Below are 23,626 nucleotides of genomic sequence, written 5' to 3' on the forward strand. Positions count from 1 at the left end.
AAACATAAGCAAAAATCCCAGAAGAAATGATTGTTGCCATAAGTGTAGGAAACCTGATCACTTTATCAGAGAATGTCCTCTTCACAAGTAGGATTACTACAAGAGCAACATTGAAAAGTTAGTAAAGAGGAACCGGGTTCCTGATATGAATTTCAAAAGGAGAGAAGCTGCAAACAAACAGGATTTTGTGACCTAAGGAGATTCCTCAAGTGAGTATGAGGATTAAGAGGATCAAGGAGATGCATCCCTGATAGCTGTTGATAATGAACCCTCAAGATATGAATCAATCTTTCCACTAATGGCAAAATCTGATGGTGATGATGACAATGAAAAGGAAGAGGTAAATTTTCTAGATGTACAGAAAAACTTGAAAAACTACTCTTAAAAAAAACTGATGTCATTAGAAAATGTATTAATTGATGCATATCATAGTCTCATTGATGAAAAGGGTGCTCTCGCTGAAGAAATTTGTGAGTTAGAACAAGAAAGGGAAGACTTAGTAGTGTTCACTGTAGATTCGAAGGAACATATTGATTTTAATTAACTAGTTATAATTCCTTGTTAAATAGTCAAATGAAAAAATGGATGAACACTCATCCTATAGGAAAAGCGGAGGCTCGTAAGATTCATCTTGAACTTGAAAATGAGCTTGAGAGAACCAATATGAATCTTATCACTAAATTAGCAAAGAATAAGCAGATTTAAGAAAGTTTGAAAATGGTAAAAATTAAGCTTGATAAGTCACTTCAGTGGACCTGGTCCTTTGATGTAACTGCTTCTATGTATAAGTGTAATGGCGGTGGTAGGCAAGGCATTGGCTTTCAAAAGGCCAAAATTTCAAAAGGCCAAAATTTCCACAGCAAGTATGTCACTGCAACTGAAAATTGGTTATGCATTCACTGTGGTAAGACTGGCCTTTACAAGGATACGTGCAAAGCAAAAATTCAATCTCTTTAGAAAAATAAGTATTTTGCTGAGAAGAAATTCAAAGAGGATGGGCCTGGTCCTCGGAAAAGAAAAAAATGTTTTGCCTGCATAGACAAAGAAGCTTCATTCACCTGTTCTATGATTATAAGGGACCCAAATTCCTAAATCTAATCAATGGCTTTGTTTGCAGGCTGAAATGAGAGGAGGCGGTCAAAAATGGTACATGGATAGTGGCTGCTCTAAGCATGACTGGAAAAATAGATGATTTTCCCTCACTCAAGGCCTTTTAAGGTGGGAGTGTGTCTTTTTAAAATGGCAAGAAAGGATATATTCTTGATGTTGGCAAAATCGGCAAGACACTTTCCTATGCAATTGAGAATGTGTACTATGTCAATGGCTTGATATATAGTCTGTTGAGTCTCAAATATGTGATAAAGGAAATGATGTCAAATTCTTGTCTTGTTCTTGCACTGTCACCAATCTCAAATCTAGTGAAGTGGTGTTGATATCTAAAAGGTTCAAGAATATAGATGTAGCAAATTTTGATTCATTAAATGGTGGAGATCTGACATGCGTTAGTGATATGGATGACGATGTTGAACTATGGCATAGATGGCTAGGACATGCAAGCTTCTCTCTGCTGAACAAGTTTGTTATGAAGGACCTGGTTCATGGACTGCCAAAGACCAAGTTCAAATATTACAAGGCATGTGATGCTTGCATAAAAGGGAAGCAGGTCAGATCCTCCTTCAAACCGAAGAAAGAAGTGAGTACCTCAAGGCCACTTGATTTTCTTCATATGGATCTCTGTGGGCCAATGAGAATTCCTTGCAAAGGAAGAAAGAATACATTTTTATGATTGTTGATGACTACTCCAGGTTCACTTAGACTTTGTTTCTAAGAACTAAGGATGAAACATTCCCTATGTTTGTTGCCTTCGTGAAATAGATTCAGGTGAAACTGGGAAATCACATTGTGAGTATTAGATATGATCATGGTACTGAGTTTAACAATGCCATGTTCGATGAATTATTTGCTTAAAATGGTGTTGTGGAGAGGAAAAATAGGACACTTGAAGATATTGCTAGAATAATATTGATCGCTAGTGGTGTGTCTAAGAGTTTCTAAGATGAAGCTGTCAACATTGCTTGTCACTTGATTAACAGGTGCATGATCAGGTTCCTGCTTGAGAACTTATGAACTGCTCAATGAGATAAAGCCCAAGCTGACTTACGTGAGAGCTTTTGGATGCAAATGCTTTGGTCTCAACAATGGTAAGGAGGCAGTGGGAAAATTTGATGCAAAAAGTGATGAAGGAATCTCTCTTGGCTAATCTTCTCAAAGCAAGGCATACAATGTCTACAACAAAAGAACTCAGTGTGAGGAAAAAAGTATGCATATGATCTTTGATGAATCAAAATAAACGGGCACACAATGATGAAGCTGAAGATGGAGAATTTTCAAAAGTTACTGATGAAGCCATAAAAATTTCAAATGGAAAGACTGAATCGATAAGTCAAGTCAAGCAGAATAATGAGGAAGATGCAGCAGAATCTCCAGAAGGCACAGAGGAGGCACAGAGGAACTTGGTCCCCCCATTACTCCACTTGAAGCTGAACATCGGGTAGTTGATGTTGTATCAGGCACTCCTCAGGCCGTACAAAGAAGTGGAATTCAGGTCTCTGTTGATGTCAATAATGGATTGAATATGGAGGAATCTAGTCCCTCGAATCTTAAAGCTCAAGTATCCAACTGGAAGCGCAAGGGTTCTCATCCGCTTTAAAATGTGATCACTCTCTTAGACTATGGTATTCAAACAAGGTCTAGGGTGAGAAACATATTTGCTTTCTCAACCTTCATGTCTCAAATTGAACCTCAGAATATCAAAGAAGCATTGAAAGATGTTGACCAGATAACTTCTATGGAAGAAGAGCTTCATCAATTTGAGAAAAACAAGGTGTGACACCTGGTCCTTAGGCCCGCAAACAGAACAGTGATTGGAACCAGGTGGGTGTTTCGCAATAAGCTTGATGAATTTGGAAACATAATAAGAAACAAGGAAAGGCTAGTGGTTCAAGGCTACAACTAAGACGAAGGGATTGATTGTGATGATACTTTTGCTCTTGTTGCCCGAATGACAGCAATCAGAATTCTTATTGCTTCTGCATCTCATATGGAATTCAAATTGTTCCATATAGATGTTAAAAGTTTCTTTCTAAATGGTTATCTGAAGGAGGAAGTCTATGTCAAGCAATCTCCTGGCTTCGAAAGTCATGAGCATCATGAGTATGTGTTTAAGCTTGACAAGGCTCTATATGGTTTAAAGCAAGCACTTCGGGCATAGTATGAGAGATTGTCAAAGTTTCTTTTTGAAAAGGGCTTTACAAAAGGAAAAATTGACAACACCTTATTTCTGAAGAAAAGAGGAAAGAATGTGTTAATTGGGCAAGTTTATGTTGATGATATCATTTTTGGTGCTACAAATGATTCCTTTTGTGAAGAATTTTCCAAGCTCATGAGAAGTGAATTTGAGATGAGCATGATGGATGAGCTGAACTTTTTCCTGGGGTTGCAAGTAAAGCAAACCTCAAAAGGCATCATGATCAATCAACAAAAGTACATCAAGGAGCCACTGAAGAGATTTGAGATGGAAAATGCCAAGACCATTGATACATCTATAGTCACTGCTACTCGGTTAGACATGGAAAAACCAGGTTCACCTGTCAATGAAGCCATGTATAGAGGTATCATTTGGTCTCTTCTGTACTTAATTGCTAGCAGACCTAACATTGTCTTTAATGTTGGGTTATGTGCAAGGCTACAAAAATAATTTTGAGGTATCTCAAAGGGACTCCGGACCTGGTCATCCTCTATCCTTCAGGAGATAATTTTGACTTGGTGGGTTATGCTGATGCTGACTATGCTGGATATCTAGTGGATAGGAAGAGCACATCTGGAATTGCACATTTTTTGGGGTCATGCTTGATCTCATAGGGAAAAAAGAAACAAAACTCTGTGGCTTTTTCTACTGCTGAAGTAGAGTATATGGTTGCTGCCTCCTGTTACTTTGAAAGAAATCATTTGGAGTTGGGCTTGACAAGATCGACTAGTTGCCCTTCCATAAGTTCCTTCAGTGATTGGCTATATCAAGAGAAAATCTCCAATGCTAAAAGGTGGTTTTTGGGGGCATCTAACTCAACTCTATATTGTTATAGGTATACACGCATGACAGTTTCAAGAAAACACAAGTATAAGTGACATTTCACTTCTCAGAGTTTTTGCCCTCATTTTTAAAATATTGTCAAAGAACTTGGTTCCTATGACTCAGGTTAGTAGTCTCTTCTGCTTAGAGTGCCACGTCATTAATTGCTTCCCGCCTCTAATTCTAAAATTTGAGTGTCAAACGGTACACCTCTTCTAATCTGACCCGATGAGCAAGAAAAACCTTTTCTCTCTCACACCCAATTAGAACTTGTTCCTTCTCTCTTAGTTTAACCAAACTCTTTTATCTCTCTCACTAAACATAACAGACCAATTAAACTCTCTACATTCTCTCCTGAGTTGTGCTTTCTTGACCAAATTTAATCATGTCTCAACCTGAATCCTCCTCTCCAAACATGCCAGAATCAAACCCAACTTTGTCACCTTCCAAAACTCCAACCCTATCTGAACCAAAAACCCAAGACTCATCCCCAAAAGCTCCAAATTCTATTAACCAAAATCCCACCATCTCACACCCAAAACCAACAGTTTGTGATCCCCATAGGACTCATAAAATCCAAACACCCAAGAAATTCATATCCTCTTCCACCATCTCTACTCTCATTGAAAAACACGACTTTGTAGAAAGTGGTCAAATAACCTCTGTGTCGAAATACTCCAAAATGTAGAAGAAATTAGTGAAAAGGATGATGATATCGAGGTCAGCAGTCAAATTATATTGACTGGGGATGTTGGTACAGAGGAACAAGACATTTTTTTATCCTAAATCAACATCTGAATACTGATGAGACAAAGGAACAGGAAAATGTCGCCAATATTGAGGAAATTTTAGCAAAATCATGTAATTTTGCTCCCCATGATAGTATTAAAGGAGTAGATGAGCCCTCTATGGATTTTGATGGGTCTTTAACTGAAAAGAAATAGGCTAGATCTAATATTCTAGAGAGTGAGAAAGAAATTGTTGTTGCGTTTATAGAAACTTTAAAGGCTACAGGAAGTGGTGAAGGAACTCAAGGAAAATTAGTGGATGTGCTGAAGAAGGGGGAACTAAATGAGGGACCTGGTCTGTCAACCCAGGGAGAGTCTAAGTCTTCTGCACTCAAGACAACTCCTATTTGGGATGAGACATCAGGCTCCTTAAGAGCCAATTTGGATAATAATGTAAACCCCCAAACTATGTCAACTATCGTTGTACCACTAGGAGATCTATCTCCTGGGAAGGAACCTGGTCCCTCTAGTCCTTCTCTGGAGGTTGATTCTGTTAATGATCTTATTTTGAGCATTGTGTTTAAAATAATGTCTGATCCAGTAAAAACAGGTGGTATAAAGGAAAGAAAACATATATTGCCCACGGATCTCCTACTATAAGACAAAAGAAAAAGGCTCAACTTGAGTCTACTATGAAGGCCAATAAAGAAAAAAGGTCGTTAAGGAAAGAGTGGGGGTTGGTGAAAAGTAAGTTGATTGATGAGGAGGTGGTGTCACCTGCTGATGTGGTGACCGTAGAGCATGAGGAGAATGAAGTGGATAAATCTCCACTTGTGAGGAAGAAGTCAAAGAAGAGGAAAATAGAAAAAATAGAGTCGGCTGAGAGAGATACAATAGATGCTGAGGGTGAATAGATTGAGAAGGAGAAGAGTGAGACTCGAACTCTCAAGAAAAGAAAGGGCAGTGTAAGTAAAGAACCTGGTTCCTCAAAGAAGCAAAATGTTGAACTATCGAAGTTGGACAGGAAGGAGATTCTGAAGTCTCAAAAGGTGCTATTGCGCAAATTTTTTGACTCTGATATTTCTGAAAAACATGGCATCAAGGAACTTCTTGACATTGTTGAGTTCCAAAGATGGAATCACCTCATTGTTCCTCCAGGTCCAAAAGTATATGAAGAAGAAGTGAGAAGTTTCTATGCAAATTTGATTGTTACTGATGATGATGCTCTGATGTTTTTTGTGAATGGGACTAAGTTTGTCCTTGATGAACACAATCTTGGGGATATTTCTGGTGTGCCTACTGATGGGTTGAAAACTCTTGCGGGGAATGCTTCGCCTGAATTCATGAAGCTCATTTTCAAAAGAAAAGGGACTATGTCTGTGCCAAGACTGTTTAAGAAAGAGCTCAAGTCTGAATATCAGCTCTTATTTGAAATGGTCAACAAAGTGTTACTTCTCATGTCTGAGAAAAGGTCAATGGCAATCATATCAGATTTGGTTTTTATTGAGGCATTAGCATCCTTCACATCCATTATTCGACTAGCTCTTGTAATAGAGCACATTATGAAGGTTTCTAATATGAGATTTGACAAGTATGGTCTTCCCTACATATTCTTTCTCACCGAGGTCTTTAAGTTTTTTGAAGTGAAGCTGGGAAAGGCAACCTTAGGGACCAGGAAACAAATGTTCACATTAGGTACCTTGGAGGAGTGTGAGTGTGTGTTGAAAAAGAGAGGAGTTGGCAGCAATTCCACCATTTCAAGCTTGATTGATGCTCAAGAACAGGAAACCGCTGAGATCCACAGGTTATAGGGTGAAAATGTTATTTTAAAATCTCAGCTCACTCAGAGAGGTAGTGAATCAGGTCCCAGTGGTCCCTTGGTAAATGAACACAGTTGAAAGCTGACAATGAAATGCTGAGGAAACAGGTGGAGGACCTGAAAGAGCAGCTGGTCACAACTCACAGGATTGCAAATGAGCTGTTGGACAAGCTCCTCAAAGCTTTAGCCCCTTAAGTTTCCTTTTGCCCAATCCTCCATGTCCTTAAGCCCTTTACTATTTGATCCCTGTTCCTAATGACATTGGTACTCTTAGCTGTTTCATTAACATATTTTGTATTGTTGGAACTACTATATTTGTGTTGTGATTAATCAACTATGGGCAATTATTTTGTTTTATGAACTGATATTAATTTGTTGTTCCTGTTATTGCTTATGCTATGTTGTCCCAGTGGCCATGAGTTAATGCTACTAAACTTCTTTTTGCTTATGCTACTACTATTACTCTTTTCAATGATGCTAAAAAGGGGAAGTTTAAGGGAGGGGGTCAATGTTCAAGGGGTAAAAAGATATGTGATGTTGTTACTGCTGTTAAACATGATGTTATGCTTGAAAGATAGATATGATACGCAGGGGGAACAAGTGGGAATCTGGTTCTTAGGGGGGATATCATTTCTGGGTTTATCATCATCAAAAAGGGGAAAATTGATAAGTTATGATATTCTGTGTTTTGATGATTTGCCAAACATACTTGAGGAACCAAATAGGGACCGTGTGTGATAAGTTCTCTTGGCTGTCGTACAGTCAACTCCACAGTTGTAAAGTTGTTGCACTGTACCGACTGGCTGCATTGCAGTAACAACGCTGCAGCTTGCTAGTGGCCAAACCAAAAGATGAAATGTCTTATCTATTCTCATATGCTCTCGCATGTATATACAACATGTTACAAGGATTAACACACACTTGCAAAACCTAAAATTAGATTTTCTCTCAAGTGTTAGCTGCCGCTGCTTTCAAGGTTCATTCAAGAACAAAGCTGCCACAAACTCAAGGACTAGATCCCGACATTGAAGATGTCTTAGGTCTTTAGGTTTGTTGAGTCTTTGTCATTTTGCTCTTTATTTGTAATCCTACACTACTTTCAAGAAGTGTCATTGTAGGGCAGTTTTCAACCTTATTGTTCTGGTTTCTTGGCTAGAGTTAGTCAAGGGTTATAGCTTTATAATAGAGTTATTATAAAGGGCATACAATAGAGTTACTATAATGGGTGAGGGATTAAGAAGTTAATCCCTAGGTTGCTAAGTTGTAATCTGAAGTTGCTCAGTTTAGTGAAGTTGGAAATCCTACTGGGGTAGGTCGTAATTTTTAGTCTGTTGAGCAAGGAGTTTTTCATGTAAATATCTTGTGCTATTTACTTTTTGTCTTACTTGAGGGAACAGATAGAGAACCTGATTCTCTATATTGTTTGGTGGACTCTTAGATTCTATCATGAATGACAAAGAGTTTTTCAAATGGAGAGCAACAAACAACAACAAAGCCTCCTCCAACACCATCTCCATTGCGTTTCTCAAAGTTGTTTCAGGTAAATTTGTTGGACTAAAACAGCCTAAGGATACTCTTCCGCTTTGGGCCAATCTTGCGGTTTTTTCCAAAGGACTATTAAGACTTAAGAGTATCCAACACCTTACAAGTAACTTACTTTTTTAGCTACCAATGTTTGTTCACACACACCAGAAAAAAACTGGTACCACCCTTTCATAAAACAGTGACGGAATTGGAAATTCTAACAATAGAATTAAAAAAGATTCAAGGATGAAAAACTTGGAATTCTAATAAGGGGATTCCAAAATTGCAAGAATGATACACTTGGAATTCAAACCTACAACCTAAAGCAACTTTTGAATCACATTTGTCTGTTCACTAGAAGCTTCCTTGTGTCAAGAGGATTTGACATTTTAAATGTGTACAAAAAGTTATCTTTTAACCTACTCGCACCGTCTATCTTCTTTTTCTGCTGAATAGCTAGTAATAATGCAGCTATGAAATTTGGCACCGCAGACTTTGTTAATGATTCGTCGAATGGTCTCACCGTATTACTAGTTTTCATTATGCAAACCATAACACTAGGGCTTGACTTGGTTCTAACTTTCATAGCTGACCTCTTTGCTAATACATTCTTTTCCCAAATGACAGCCTAACATGAGAATTTTGGTCACTGGAGGAGCTGGATTTATTGGTCCCACCTAGTGGACAAACTGATGGAGAATGAAAAGAATGAGATACTTTCTATACTCGAACTTATCCACTTTTAATATTCTTAAATAAACCGTCTTTCTTAAAGAAATACTTTAGTTGAGCAAATTTTTCTGTATGATTCTGTAGGTTATTGTTGTGGACAATCTTTTCATCAGTTCAAAGGATAGTCCTAGCAAATGGATCGGTCATCCAAGATTCGAGCTTAAGCGTCATGGTATCCTTTCATTTTTTCACCATTCATATACTAGTCATAGATGTTTAGAGTTCAGGATGAAGTACCTAACATACGTGCCAGGAGAATACAAGTTTTATCTTGGTCTGACAATCTAGCAAAATTTTATCTCTAAACAAAAGTAGCTATCCAGTCTAAAGCATATCAAGGACTACCTACTACTGATATAAAATGATTTGGTGAACATTTGTGCTGGACATTTTTGCCAATTATTACTCCCTCTGTTTCAATTTATGTGAACCTATTTCCTTATTAGTCCATGCAAAAAAGAATGACCTCTTTCTATATTTGGAAACAATTTACCTTTATGCAATGATTTATAGCCACACAAAATATATGTGATTCATCTAATACCACATGTTTAAAAGTCTTCTCTATTTTCTTAAACTTTATGCCCAGTTAAATGGATTCACATAAATTGAAATGAAGGGAGTATGAAGGTAAGGGAGCTCTATCTTTTTTCCCCTCCGCCTTGTTTCTTTAGTAGTTACTAACAACCCAGTGTTGTCAAAGTCGAAAAGCTCTAAAAAGTGCTCCAAGGTCTATAAGCGCAAAGCGCAATTAAAGTATGGGCTTTAGTAAAGATTGGCAATGAAAATAACACTATATGTCTAATTCATGAAACAACTTACAAACTCATTCATAATTTTTTCCTTAGCAACTAATATACTTATTTGCCGATTTTATTTGTTATTTAATAACACCGGATTCACGATAGAATTCATGGGGAAGGAGGCATACGCCTTAGTGCCTTGCCTACACTAAAGAACAACTTAAGCGAGTCAAAACGCCCTCCCTAATCGTTTCTAGGCTTCAGGGCTTAAGCACGCCTTAAATGAGCATTTGACAACACTATATTCACCATTGTAGATGTCACGGAGCCCTTGTTGGTTGAAGTTGACCAAATATATCATCTTGCATGCCCTACTTCTCCGATCTTCTACAAGCACAATCCTGTTAAGGTACGTTTTGATTTGTAAAATTACACTGCAAGTCTTTAATTTGAATTCAGCATACTCTTATGTTATCACTCATTGATATATTCTTTGTGCAGAACAGCTTTAGTTTATCCATCAATATTTACTGTCACTCTTTTGAGAAAGAGTAAATCTAGGCTTCTTTTGTACTGATTCATTTGCATAAAAATAAAAAAGAGAGTATAAATTCGTAGCCGCTGCATACAGGTTTTCTCTTTTGACGTCATATTGATAGTCCTTTTAGTCTTGAGAGTTTTTTTTTTTTTTTCAAAGCAACAAATAATCACCATTTATAATTTAATCTTTGTACCATCCCACAATATAAAGAATTCCAATATGACTGACCAAAACTGTGACAAGAGTGTCTCCCTGACAACCGTTGAGCGTAAAACTCATTTGATGAAGAACAACGCTCAGCAAACCATAATAACCAATAGTCCATCCTCTTGCTGAAGGAAGACTAAAATGCAACACTTCTAATATACACTCTCTACAAAAAAGAGAAAAGCGTTTCTCGCCTTTGCTCACTCTCTTTCAACCAAAGCGACAACAGGCTGATGCATAACCTCAAAAGCCTAAATGAATGATGTCTATGAGAAAGAATTGATAATAAAATATTGGATAAACACGAAGCTACAGCCCAGCAGCTTTCATCGCATTGGAGAACAGGTGTCACCCTCCACAACACTACGATGATAGAATGGATTACAATGCTATCTGCTGCTGAGGCTGCAATGAGAGTAGTTTAAAATTTAGTATGGACATTTTGACACGCTTTTCTCCAAAGATCGGTAGAAACAACTCTTATCAACTTATGATGCTTTTTTCTTCTTCTTTTTTATTTTTTTTATTTTTTATTTTTTATTTTTATTTTTTTGGTCGATAGACAATCAAGACTAATGTTACATGTTGGGGCTAGCAAAGCGCGTTGGAGCAAGGTTAGAAGATTGAAAAATACATCTAGATGACCTGATTTCTCTGGCTTGTACTTAAATCATTTTCTGTAACGATATACAGGATTCTACTCACATCGACCTCAAAGGTTTATGGAGATCCTCTTGTCCATCCCCAACCTGAAAACTATTGGGGCAACGTTAACGCGAGCGGTATGTCTCTCTCAACTTAAGCATTTCTGTAAAAGCATAATGGCATATGCGGCGTAGAAGATTTAAGAAAGACAATTTTGTATTGCTTAATATGCTATGAGATCAAAAAACGGCTGCACAATATGCTATGAAAGTGAACTACTTTCACCGAGCTCGATTCGTCCTCGTTGTTCTTGAATTTCAAGTCAAATTATAGATCTGCACCATAATTCTTATTTCTGTGTTACTCTTTTTGTACCTAAAGACCGTATGTTGTTCTTTGTGCGTTAATTTGTTCTCTACCCCACTTATACATCTAGTTGTTGTTAATAAGAAGACATGCAATTGCTTTTATGGTGATGCTTACGGATTAAACTTGCCAAGTTGCTCTATCTATCTTCCTGGCCTACTTAGTTTTCACAAAATTGCATTGATAAAGTCGAGAATCTATTTGAACAAAACTTAAGTGATAAGCAGTACACTAAAATCAGATAATGAATCAAGAAAAGGGTCTTTTTCATTTTTGGCCCACCGGTCGAAATTAATTACGGGCTCTAGCAAAATATACAGAACATATGCAATGATCATGTATAATTATGTATATTATATGTATATTTATGTTTACAATATGTATATCATATTTATATTTACACTTAATACGCAAAACATATACATCTGTCGGCTACTCCTTTTTAGGGCGGCCCAAAAAGATAATTATCCCTTAAAAGATGATCACATAGTCAACCAACAATCATGGTATAATGAGTTAACATTTAAGCGCCTCTGAGAAGTATATCCCTAATAATGCAGTTTCATTGTGTATAGGAGTTAGGAGCTGCTATGACGAGGGGAAGCGTGTGGCAGAGACATTGATGTTCGACTACCATAGACAGCATGAGATTGGTAATCTGGTGTTTCTTCAGCCAATTTTCGTGTTGCTTTCAACTTTAATCATTCATTACGCATTGTTATCTGTGTACTGGACCAGAAATCCGCATTGCTAAAACATTCAATGCATATAGCCCTCGAATGAATATTGATGATGGGCGCATTGTCAGCAATTTTATAGCACAAGCACTTCGGTAAGTTCTGTTCAATATCATTATAGTGATATGTACAACATTCAGTTGTAGCCATCTTCATGTTTTTCTCCTTTGAACACCTGCACTACCATAGAGAGAGAAAAGGCTGGTGTTACTACTCCCTCAGGTGCAAAATAATTGAGGTTTTAGCCTCTAAAAGTTGAACTTTTGACCTAAATAATACATTATTTCAAATAATTAACAAGAATAATACAATATTTTTAAAATTTACAGAAATAGAATAAACGTAGTTGTGAGTAACGTTTTAGGTAATATTTTATTTCAAAAATTTAACGGAAAAAGTTAGACAGACGGAATAATTAAAACACAAAACGTAATTGTGAGTAACGTTTTACAAGTATTTCGTTTCTGGGGGTTACGACTCTCTGATTCTATTAAATATTCTCTGCTAAAGTAAAACTTGTGAGTCCAAGTGTTTTTCGTTTCTCACTCCTTTTTTATGTGTTCTTTTCTTACTTTTTTTTCTCCTATTGCTCTCTTTTTTATTTCTTTCTAACAAACTACACAAAAATGATATACAACAAATTAAATTTGCACCAAAAAAAGTGGAGATTTAAGTTCCATAGAAGTCTATCACTCGTTTTCCTTTTCCTAACCACACATTAATTCTCATTTACTTCTTCAACTGAAAAAAAAAAAGTTTATTTAATATACATACTTGTGTCACTAAAGTTTATTTAATTAAAATTTATTTTCATTTTTTGAAATATATATCTCTTTGTAATTAATAATACTTTTACAATCAAAGATGATATTTAAAGTTGCACTGTAATTATAATATGCTAAACAAATATCTTTGCATACTTTTTCGAAATATGTAATGACAATAATGCACTTCGGCCACAAGGAACAACAAGTCATACAGTTTAGATCAATCAAATTTCACAACCGAATAAATTTTACATATGTTTATTTAAATTGAATGGTCTTCAATTTTATCTTTTATCTTAGGAAATTGTGTAGAAACTATAATATACATTGTACTATAGGAGCAGTGGCGGAGCCACCTTATGCTAAGGGGGTATCAATTGACACCCCTTAGCCGAAAATTACAATGTCTAGGTAGGTCAAAATTTTAGTTTTGTGTATAAATACTACGGAAAAGGCTCAAATATGTCATCGAACTATCGAAAATGGCTCATTTATGTCATTCGTCAATAGTTTGGCTCATTTATGCCATCGAACTATCAGAAATAGCTCATCCATGCCATTTTTCATTAACGCAGGTTTTACAATATCAGATATAACACTTTTCCTCCAATTAGAGGTCCATGTCGTTTAATTAAACCAACATAGATTTGTGGGTCGAGTTTTAGTTTAATTTAGGATTTAATTTGTGTTGGTTTAATTAAATGACGTGGACCTCTAATTGGTGACCAAGTGTCATATCTGGTATTGTAAAACCGACTTTATTGAAAAATGGCATGCATGAGTCATTCCTGATAGTTCGATGGCATAAATGAGCCAAACTATTGACGAGTGGCATAAATGAGTCATTTCCGATAGTTAGATGGCATATTTTAACCTTTTCCGTAAATACTATATGTTACTCCCCTTATATTTTACGTGTATCTATCTTTTTATATTTTGACACCCCTTAGTAAAATATCTGACTTCGCCACTGTATAGGAGACTTCTCACTTTTGTAAGAAAAAAGTAAGAAAATAAACATAGAAAAAAGGTGTGAGAGAAATGAAAGTCATCTTGGACCCACAAATTGTACTTTAGCAGAGAGTAATTAATAGAATCAGAGAGTTGTTACTCTCAGTAACGAAATATTTGTAAAACGTTATCTATTTACGTTTTATATTTTCATATTCCGGTCGGAACTTTTTTCAGTTAAAATATTTTAATAAAATATTATCTAAAACGTTACTCACAACTACATTTATTCTATTTTTTAAAATTTTAAAAGTATTGTATTATTCTTATTAATTGTTTTAAATAATGTATTATTTTGGTCAAAAATTCCTAAAACTTGATCCAAAATAATTGATGTTTCACAAAATCAATATAAATGTTTAGTTCTCTTTTCAAAATTTGCCCTTTATATATTCTCATATCCCCGTAATAACTATGTCAACCTAAAAACAAAAGAATATCATAATTAAGGGTATCTTAGTCAAAAGCCCCCTTAACTTTTAGGAGTTAGTGAGTTCCTTAATCTATGTGCCTAAGCTTAAAACCTCAATTATTTGGACCGGAGAGAGTATAGTATTTAACCAAAAATTCCTTGTTAGTAGACTTACCGGTGTCTCTTTAGTGGAAGCGGGTCTACAGAAATCATGACTTGTGTCACCAGTCGTCAGAAATTGTCATGGAGCGGATGAATTTCCTTATTTCCACAGCCTAAAAATCCTTAAAAGATTTTTTTGTACAACGGTAACTCTAGCCGTCATATTAATGGTGGAAAAACCTATCTTTTCAAACACCCAAAATACACATTTATACATTATAGGCTAGGGTTTAGAAGGAGAATAGGCTAATTAGCACTCCTTATGGGTGGACCCGAACCAATAGTTATTATTTCCAACAGTAATATAAGCTGAATAATTTTGGTTCGGTTTGATCTTCAAAATCATGTCTATAAATCTATGTTGCTCGGACTCTCTAAAAAGGCCACCGAGCTGTCTTGGATCCTCCAAGAATTATGTATTTGTGGAGGATCTGATACGGATGTGGCATCTTTGGAGGATCAAATAACATAACTAACTTGTAATGCACAAAGTGCAATCAAATTCGAAATAACAGATCTAGAAGTTGGGAACTTGAAGAACTGTAAGCTAAGTTCAGGGCTCAACTGAGATATTTAGCTAGAGAGAGAAATATTGAAAGAGATATGAAAAAAATGTATATTCATTGGTGATTGATTGTATGAGTTACAAGGTATATATGAAGTGAATCTAATCAATTACACAGCTGTCAACTGCTATGCTAACCTCTAACTGATTTCTGGGATTGTAACTAACTTTGGGACTTTAACAAACTTTGTTACATCAGCTAACTAACTAATACACCTAATTAGATGTTGATTCAGCTACTACGTTTCATAACAACAGCTACTACATCTCATAACATTGCATCAATACCCCCCTATAGAAGTACAAGCTTGACCTCAAGACTGAAAAGCAGGAAATATGTGTTTCAAATCAGTAAGATATTCCCAAGTAGCTTGATAAGCATCAATATCTGTCGATTTCACTAACACCTGAGCAACAACTTTATTTCCTCTCTTTATAAGTCTGCTATCTCACACCAGTTTTGGGGAGGGGTAATAAGGACTCGATAGATGAAAAACATGAGGATGGTCGATACTGGTAGGCACTTCATGACACTTCTTCAATTGGGACACATGAAAGGTGTTGAGGATTTGAACATCAGCAGGAAGTAAGACCCTATATGCAACAGGGCCAATTTTTGCATCAATGGGATAAGGGCCAAAATACTTAGCAGCCAACTTGCTGAATAGTCTAGTAGCAACAGAAATTTGTCTGTAGGGTTGTAGTTTGAGATACACCCAATCACCTACTTCAAAACTCCTATCTGATCTGTGCTTATCAGCTAAATCCTTTATCCTTTGTTAAGCTCTAAGAATGTGAAACTTTAGAAGCTGGATGATGGATTCTCTAGCAACCAATGATCTGTTTACCATTTCAGAAGAAGATCCACCAGTAAGCTAAGGGAGATGGAGAGGTGGTTTCTGACCAAAGAACTTCATAAGGACTGCATTTGATGCAAGTGTGATAAGTAGGGTTGTACCACCATTCAGCTAATAGTTAGAACTTAGACCAAGTATGAGCATTTTCAGAACAAAAGCATCTCAGATAAGTCTCCAAAGTCCTATTGAGAACCTCAGTTTGCCTATTTGTTTGAGGGTGATAGGCAGTGGATCTTTGAAGTTGAACCCCTTGTAAAGTAAATAACTCTTGCCAAAATTTACTGAGAAAAACGGGATCTCTATCACTTGTGATTGTAGCAGGCCACCCATGGAGTTTGAAAACATTTTCAAAGAAAGACTGAGCAACTATTTGAGCAGTATAAGGGTGGTTTAAGCTTATGAAGTGACTATATTTGCTTAACCTGTCCACCACCACCAAGATGACATCCTTACCATTAGATTTAGGTAACCCTTCAATAAAATTTAAACAAATATCTGCCCATACACCATCAGGAATAGGATGAGGTTGCAACAACCCAGGATATGCAGAGGCATCATATTTATGTCTTTGACGCACATCACACTTATTGATGAATTATTTGATATATGTAGCCATAGATTTCCAATAGAACAATGATTGTAGTCTTTTCAAAGTAGAATCCATACCAGAGTGTCCACATTAAGAATGCCACAAATCAATTATAGTAGTTCTCAGAGAGTGATCAACACCAACCACCAATCTACCCTTCCATCTCCACTGATCATTACACCAAATGAATGACTTAAAAGGCTGAGTCTGCAATCTAGCAATAAGGTTCAGCAAAGCACGATCAGAAGTCCAAGTTTCCTTGATTAGATTATATAAGGAATCATGTGGAACTAATAAGGAGATAGCCAATAGTTCAGATGTAGATTCCCTGGATAAAGCATCTACAGCTTTATTTTCTGCACCTTTTTTGTACTCAATATTAAAATCAAATGCCATTAATTTAGAGATGCCAGCTATTTGGAAATCAGTGAGGATGTGTTGCTTTAGCAGATGCTTCAAAGCTTTTTGATCAGTTTTAACAACGAATGGTTTACCCAACAAGTAGTGTGACCAATTAGTAACAACAAAAATGAGAGCTAATAGTTCCCTATCATAAATAGACATTGCTTGTTGTCTAGGTGCTAGCGATTTGCTAAAATAAGCTATAGGATACCCTTGTTGCATTAAAACAACTCCTATCCCTTTGCCATTAGTATCAGTCTTAACCAAGAATGGTTTGGAGAAAAGTCTGGCATTGCTAATACAGCAGCAGAAATCAAGGATTGCTTCAACCTTTCAAAAGCAGCAGTAGCATCAGGAGTCCATGCGTAACCATGCTCATGTAATGGTCTACATATAGCACCATACCATTGGATAAATCTCCTATAATAACCAGCAAGGCCCAAAAAACCTCTAAGTCCATCGCTCAACTGCTATAATTTTTCTAGGATCAGTAGATACTCCTTCTTTACTGATAAAATGACCCAAATACTCCACCTTAGGCACTTTAAATGCACACTTAGACATCTTAGCATACAATTGGAACCTCTGCATCAGTTCAAAAACAACATTCACATGCTCAATATGATCAGTCATGCACTTTTTATATATCAATATATCATCAAAGAAAACTAGTATTGTCTTCCCTAACAATGGTCTGAAGACTGAATTCATGAGGTTTTGGAATGAAGATGGGGCATTGGTTAAGCTAAAACGCAGAACCAGGAATTCATAATGCCCTTCATGTGTTTTAAAAACTGTTTTATGGGTATCATTTTCGAACATCCTCAACTGGTGATAACTAGCTCTAAGATCAATATTAGAAAACACCATTGCACCCCCCAATTCATCCAACAAGTCATGTATAATAGGTACAAGAAATTTGTCCTTTATGGTCAGTTGGTTCAATTCCCTGTAATCAACACATAGTCTCCAGCTACCATCTTCTTACCAACCAATACGACTGGAGATGCATAAGGACTTGTGCTATGCAATATAACTCACTGGTCAAGCATCATTTGCACCAACTTTTCTATAATGTCCTTCTTGACTCCAGGATATCTATAAGGCCTCTTGTTTACTGGATTTGCAGGTTCCACCAATGGTATTTTATGATCAAAAGAACCTCTATGGGGTGGAAGAGTAATAGGCAAGGCAAAAATACTAGCATACTGATCAATCAAACCAGATAACTCAGGGACAATTGAATCACTCTGAGCAACATGAATATTATGAAAACGACTTCCCTCTTCTTCACCAGATGTCAATGTCAACATAAAAAACTGAGTATCCCCTCCTTTAATTCTATTCACTGTCTTGGCCTTAGTTGATTTTAATTGACTACTTGCTCCTCTCAAGACATGTTTCTTGCCTTAATACATAAACTCAATAGTTCTGTTCTTGAAGTCAAATAATATTCTACCCAGAATATTTAACCATTGCACGCCTAAAACAATATCTACATTGCCCAAAGATAGCAATAAGAAATCAGAACTGAATATATTACGTTGCAGAAGCCATTGAAGATTTCTGCAAACTGAAGTTGTTTGCACCTTCCTTCCATCAGCAACACTGACTGATTATGCCATGATGGTGCTTGCTTGATAGCCTAACATCTTGGCCATTTCTTGGTCAATAAAGTTATGTGTGCTTCTTGTGTCAATAAGGACTTGCAAGGATCTCTTTTCATGACAAACAACTACCTTTATGGTTTGGTATCATGTTACACTAGTAAAAGCTTGTAATGATATGGTCATGAATTCATTTACTTCTTCAATAACCTCTGGTACTGGTTCCTCTATTGCTTCCTCAAGAACTGTATCTCTATCCATTACTTCTACCATATAAATTTGTTTGTTAGAATTGCACTTATGTCCTGGTATATATTTCTCATCACAGAAAAAACAAAGACCTTTATGTCATACCCCACCCTTGGTAAGGCGTGACTGGCACCCGGCACCCTACCGGAACCGAGTGAACCAACTTATAACTTGCATCCTTCTTGTCTCAAATGGTAAAAATACGGCTAAGGGCTAAATATGAACATAATATCATGCATAAATATATGTGCAATGAGCTACGATGCCAACATAACTACCGACACAACATAACTAAGCTATACACAGGAACTGCCTGCAAAGCCTCTATGAACATGACTGAAATATACAAGTCAGGATAGGGCCCCCGACATACCCTTAATGCAATTCATATATATATATATATATATATATATATATATATATATATATATAGGCTCGGCAATGCTCCAGGAAGAAGTGGAGCCACTAAACATAACTAGTACCTGAAGCAACCTACGGTGGAAGATCTTCGTCTCGTCTATCTACACCTGCGGGCATGAATGCAGCGTCCACAAAAAGGGACGTCAGTACGAACAATGTACTGAGTATGTAAGGCATGAATAGTAACATGATATAAAAATGAAGATAGCAAAAGATAAGGTGAGTAATTATACTTCGTACACTTTCTCAGACCTCTGTCACGTAAATTAACTTGTTTATAGGAAAAAAAAACATTTCATACATATCCATACACAATATATACACATTTGCATTCACATACATTTACTGTACATACATCTATCATATCGATACCCGGCCCTGTCGGGACTCGGTGTCATCTGTACCCGGCCCTTTCAGGACTCGGTGCCATCTGTATTTGGTCCTTTCGGGACTCGGTGTCATACCCAACTGATCAGTAGGAGTGCAATGCATACATACATACATATATAAACATTAAAAAAAAATACATAAATGAAATCAACATCATAATTAGCATTATCATTATCACTATATCATTCCTTAAAGGATCAACCATAGTAAGATGAAATCGATAGTGTCATGAGAGTATCGAGAACCATGAACTTAGATAGCATTAGAAATATAATCATCATCGCTATATCTCACCTCGAAAGAACAAGTATTATGAGGTGAGATCAATCACAAAGAATAGTCTCAAGATCATGAATAAGCTCAATAATATCGTAAGGATCATGAGATTAATAGGCTTCTAGCATTTGTGGAGGCAAGGATATTATAGATATGGTACAAAGGTTTAAAACAAGGAATCATGCCTTTAGAAAGAAAGGGTTTAGCCATACATACCTTTCGGTTTCCTTGGTCACTTAACGTTTATTCTTCCAATCTCGCAAATCTACACATAAACCATTCATACTATCATTAGGCGCGTTGTCACCCACTTGTCTCAAGCATTTAAATAAAATCCCTTTAGGATCTGTCGAAATTCGGGCAGCATCTCCCCTGTTCATATGCCTAGCCCGAAATCATAATCCAGCAACCAACAATAATACCAACATCAACCACAATATTATCGACACTAATATATTCCATAAAACGTCCCACACAATGTTCTATCCAATTCCTCCACCCACAAATTCATTATATGATCATTTAATAACCTTTCCTCCGTAAATAAGTTTAAATCAATATAAAAAAGGTAAGATTCACACCTTTCACTCGCTAGAACCGCAATATCTTCAGTTATCACCCTAATTCCAAGCCAAGATTCGCCGCAATACGATATTATAATCACAACTATACGTTATCCGGACCTAAATCTGGAGATTTCACTTAATTTGCATTAAAATTTAGTGGGCGGAAGTTGGGAGAATTTTTCAGAAAATTTGGGAAATATTTGGAGTGTTGTGGACTGAAAATGAGGGGCTTTAGCCCTTACATAGTGGGTTGAAGTCGGTGGCACTGTAGCACTGTAGCAGAGCGCGACACTGCTCTGCCCGCCTAACTTGTAACGTCCATAATTCACTACTCCAACATCGTATCGATGAGCGGTTTGTTGCATTGGAAACTAGACTCGACAAACTTCATTTTAGGATTTTGAAACACTTTAAAACTCCTAATATACCTGGAGATATACCCCTCCAAAGTTGACCCAAAATTCTGCCAACTTTTGTTTTTCCAAATTTTCGACAAATTTATTTTCTTCGATTTGCTTGGTCCCGGAGTCTCCCGTAGCTTATTATATAAACTTAAACCCTTGTAACCATAAGGTTGGTGCATATAATCTTATATATCCTTGAAGGTAACTCCAATAACCATACTTAAAACAACCATCAATACTTATAAATTTCAACGTACGAAACTACGAGGTGTAACATTAGCCCTCTTTTCATCCATTTCTGCAGCAGTCAACCTTCTACCAAGAATTCTATTAGGCCTTGTTTGTTGTGACTCAACTGGTTTTTTGAATGTTGAATATGGGACAGGTGGTTTTTGGAAATTCTGGTGTTTGAATTTATTAGGTGTGGTAATATAGGGGCTTGTGAGTGTCTGACTATAGGTTTTAAACCCTAACTCTTGGCTTGAGCTTCAAAAACTTCTTTTTGCAACCTAGCAATCTTATAAGCCTGCATTAATGTCTTTAGTGACTGGATCTTAACAACCTTATCCAATTCAGGTTTAAGCCCTCCCAAAAAGCAACTAATAGTGTTTTCAGTTGACAGGTGGACACCACCCTAGTTAACAACCTATCAAACTCAGATTGGTACTCCTTCACACTACTAGTCTGAGTCAGACTCTTCATTGACTCCTTATGATCCTCAAATTACTCCCCCAAATCTTTCATTTAAGGCTAAAACAGTTTCAGTCCAAGTAGGATCTAAAACAAAATTTCTAGTCTCTTTGATCAAATAGAACCTCATCCATGGCAAAGAATTGATCAACCTTATACAACCAGGTTCTCAAGTCATGACCTGAAAACTTAGGAAACTCTAATCTAGAGTATCTAGTAAAGAATTTACCATTGTGTGTATGCCCATTATGGTTCTTCTTAGTTCGAACTTCAGGTTGCACCTCTATTGGACAGTTTCTATCAACTGAGGAAGACTCAGCTCTCCCTATTTCTTGCTCCTTTCCCCTAGGGTTTATCTGATTAATGGTGGCCCTCAATTCACTCAATTTCTTATCAGCTTGCACATTCGATTGTTCATACTAGCCATTCCCTCGATTAATTTCTGCAAGTGATCTTGGATTTTTGACATCTGATCTTCCATTTCTTCTGGTGGTTTATCTTGATTCTTGATTTTAGTCACAATTTCATTACTTCTAGTCATAATCACTGTCGAGAATCGACAGCCCTGATACCAAATGATGCACAAAGTGCAATCAAATTTGAATTAACAGCTTTAAAAGTTGGGAACTTGAAGAATTGTAAGCTAAGTTCAGAGTTCAACCAAGATATTTAGTTAGAGAGAGAAATACTTAGAGAGATATGAGAAAATTTAAATTCATTGATGATTGATTGTATGAGTTACAAGGTATTTATGAAGTGAATCTAATCAACTACACAGCTGTCAACTGTTATGCTAACCTGTAACTGATTTCTGGGCTTGTAACTAACTTTTGAACAATACCAACTAACTTTGCTACATTAGCTAACTAACTAATTCAGCTACTACATTTCATAACAACAACTACTACATCTCATAACATTGCATCAACTTCTTTGGAGTTAAAACACTGACACTACAATCCATACATTATCACCAGCCTGTGTTATGCTGATAAATGTCCTGCTTAAGTTTCCTGAACTTTTGACTTTATAGTTACTAGTATTTACTCTAATTTCTATTACCTTTTTTTTAGTGGAGAACCATTAACAGTTCAAGATCCTGGGACACAGATTCACAATTTCTATTATGTCTCTGACATGGTACTGCAATTACTTTTGTTTCCCTTCGGGGTTTGATCCTTTTAGTACTCAAATATGATGTTTATTTTTATTTAAATTATTTTTTTAAGGTTGATGGGCTCATTTGGCTTATGGAAGGGGAGAATACAGGGCTAATCAACTTTGGAAATCCTAGTGATTGTCAAATTTTGATTTAAAGACGATATTATGCTTAATCATATAACATATAACATTGTGAAAACTTTCTTACCAACTTGTTGTCCAGGTGAATTGACCATGATTGAACTTGCGGAGCTAGTGAAGGAGGTTAGTCACTTGATCCTTTTGAAATTCACATGTAGTTCAACTACTTCGATGTGACAAAATAGTATAGATTTTACTGTTATAGTGAATTAAGTTCAATTATTTTAATGCAACAAAAACTAGTTTGCTATCTATACAAAGTTACTTTCTTGGTCCCAAGTATCACACAAAGAAAGCTAATGTATTTTTGATATTGCAGCTTATCAGTCCTGAGGTCGAGATAAAAAGGGTGGAAAATACACCTGAGCATCCGTGACAAAGGAAACCAGACATCACAAAGGTGAAAGAACTCTTAGGATGGGAACCAAAAATCAAATTGCTCAATGGCCTTAAACTGATTGAAGAGGATTTTAGACTAAGACTTGGGGTATCAAAGAAGATATGAAGAGAAAAGTGACAAGAATTTTGCATGCTAAACTATCCAACCAATATGTGATGCAATATTTTTTTTTCTATCCTTGTGAACACTTTCATCTTTGTACTCTATTTTATGATCTAGTCATGGTATATTTCTCATAGCAATATGCTTCTGCAATTTTCTAATACTTTCTATACCTTTTTTTTTCTGGCACAAAGATTTTGAAGGTAATTGTGCTGAGTTACTCATTTCATAATCTAGCGGCTTTTGGGTTGTTCAACCTTGTGTATTTTGTTAAACTATTCAAT

At 36.3% G+C, this 23,626-nt stretch overlaps 1 pseudogene; it reads left to right on the forward strand.

Annotated features, from left to right (window-relative positions):
* The first annotated feature begins 8,126 nt into the window (after window positions 1-8,126).
* On the forward strand, window positions 8,127-23,345 carry LOC132604990 (UDP-glucuronic acid decarboxylase 6-like; annotated as a pseudogene).
* The last annotated feature ends 281 nt before the right edge of the window (window positions 23,346-23,626 follow it).

This window comes from Lycium barbarum, chromosome 8, assembly GCF_019175385.1.
Source record: "Lycium barbarum isolate Lr01 chromosome 8, ASM1917538v2, whole genome shotgun sequence".
NCBI lineage: Eukaryota > Viridiplantae > Streptophyta > Magnoliopsida > Solanales > Solanaceae > Lycium > Lycium barbarum.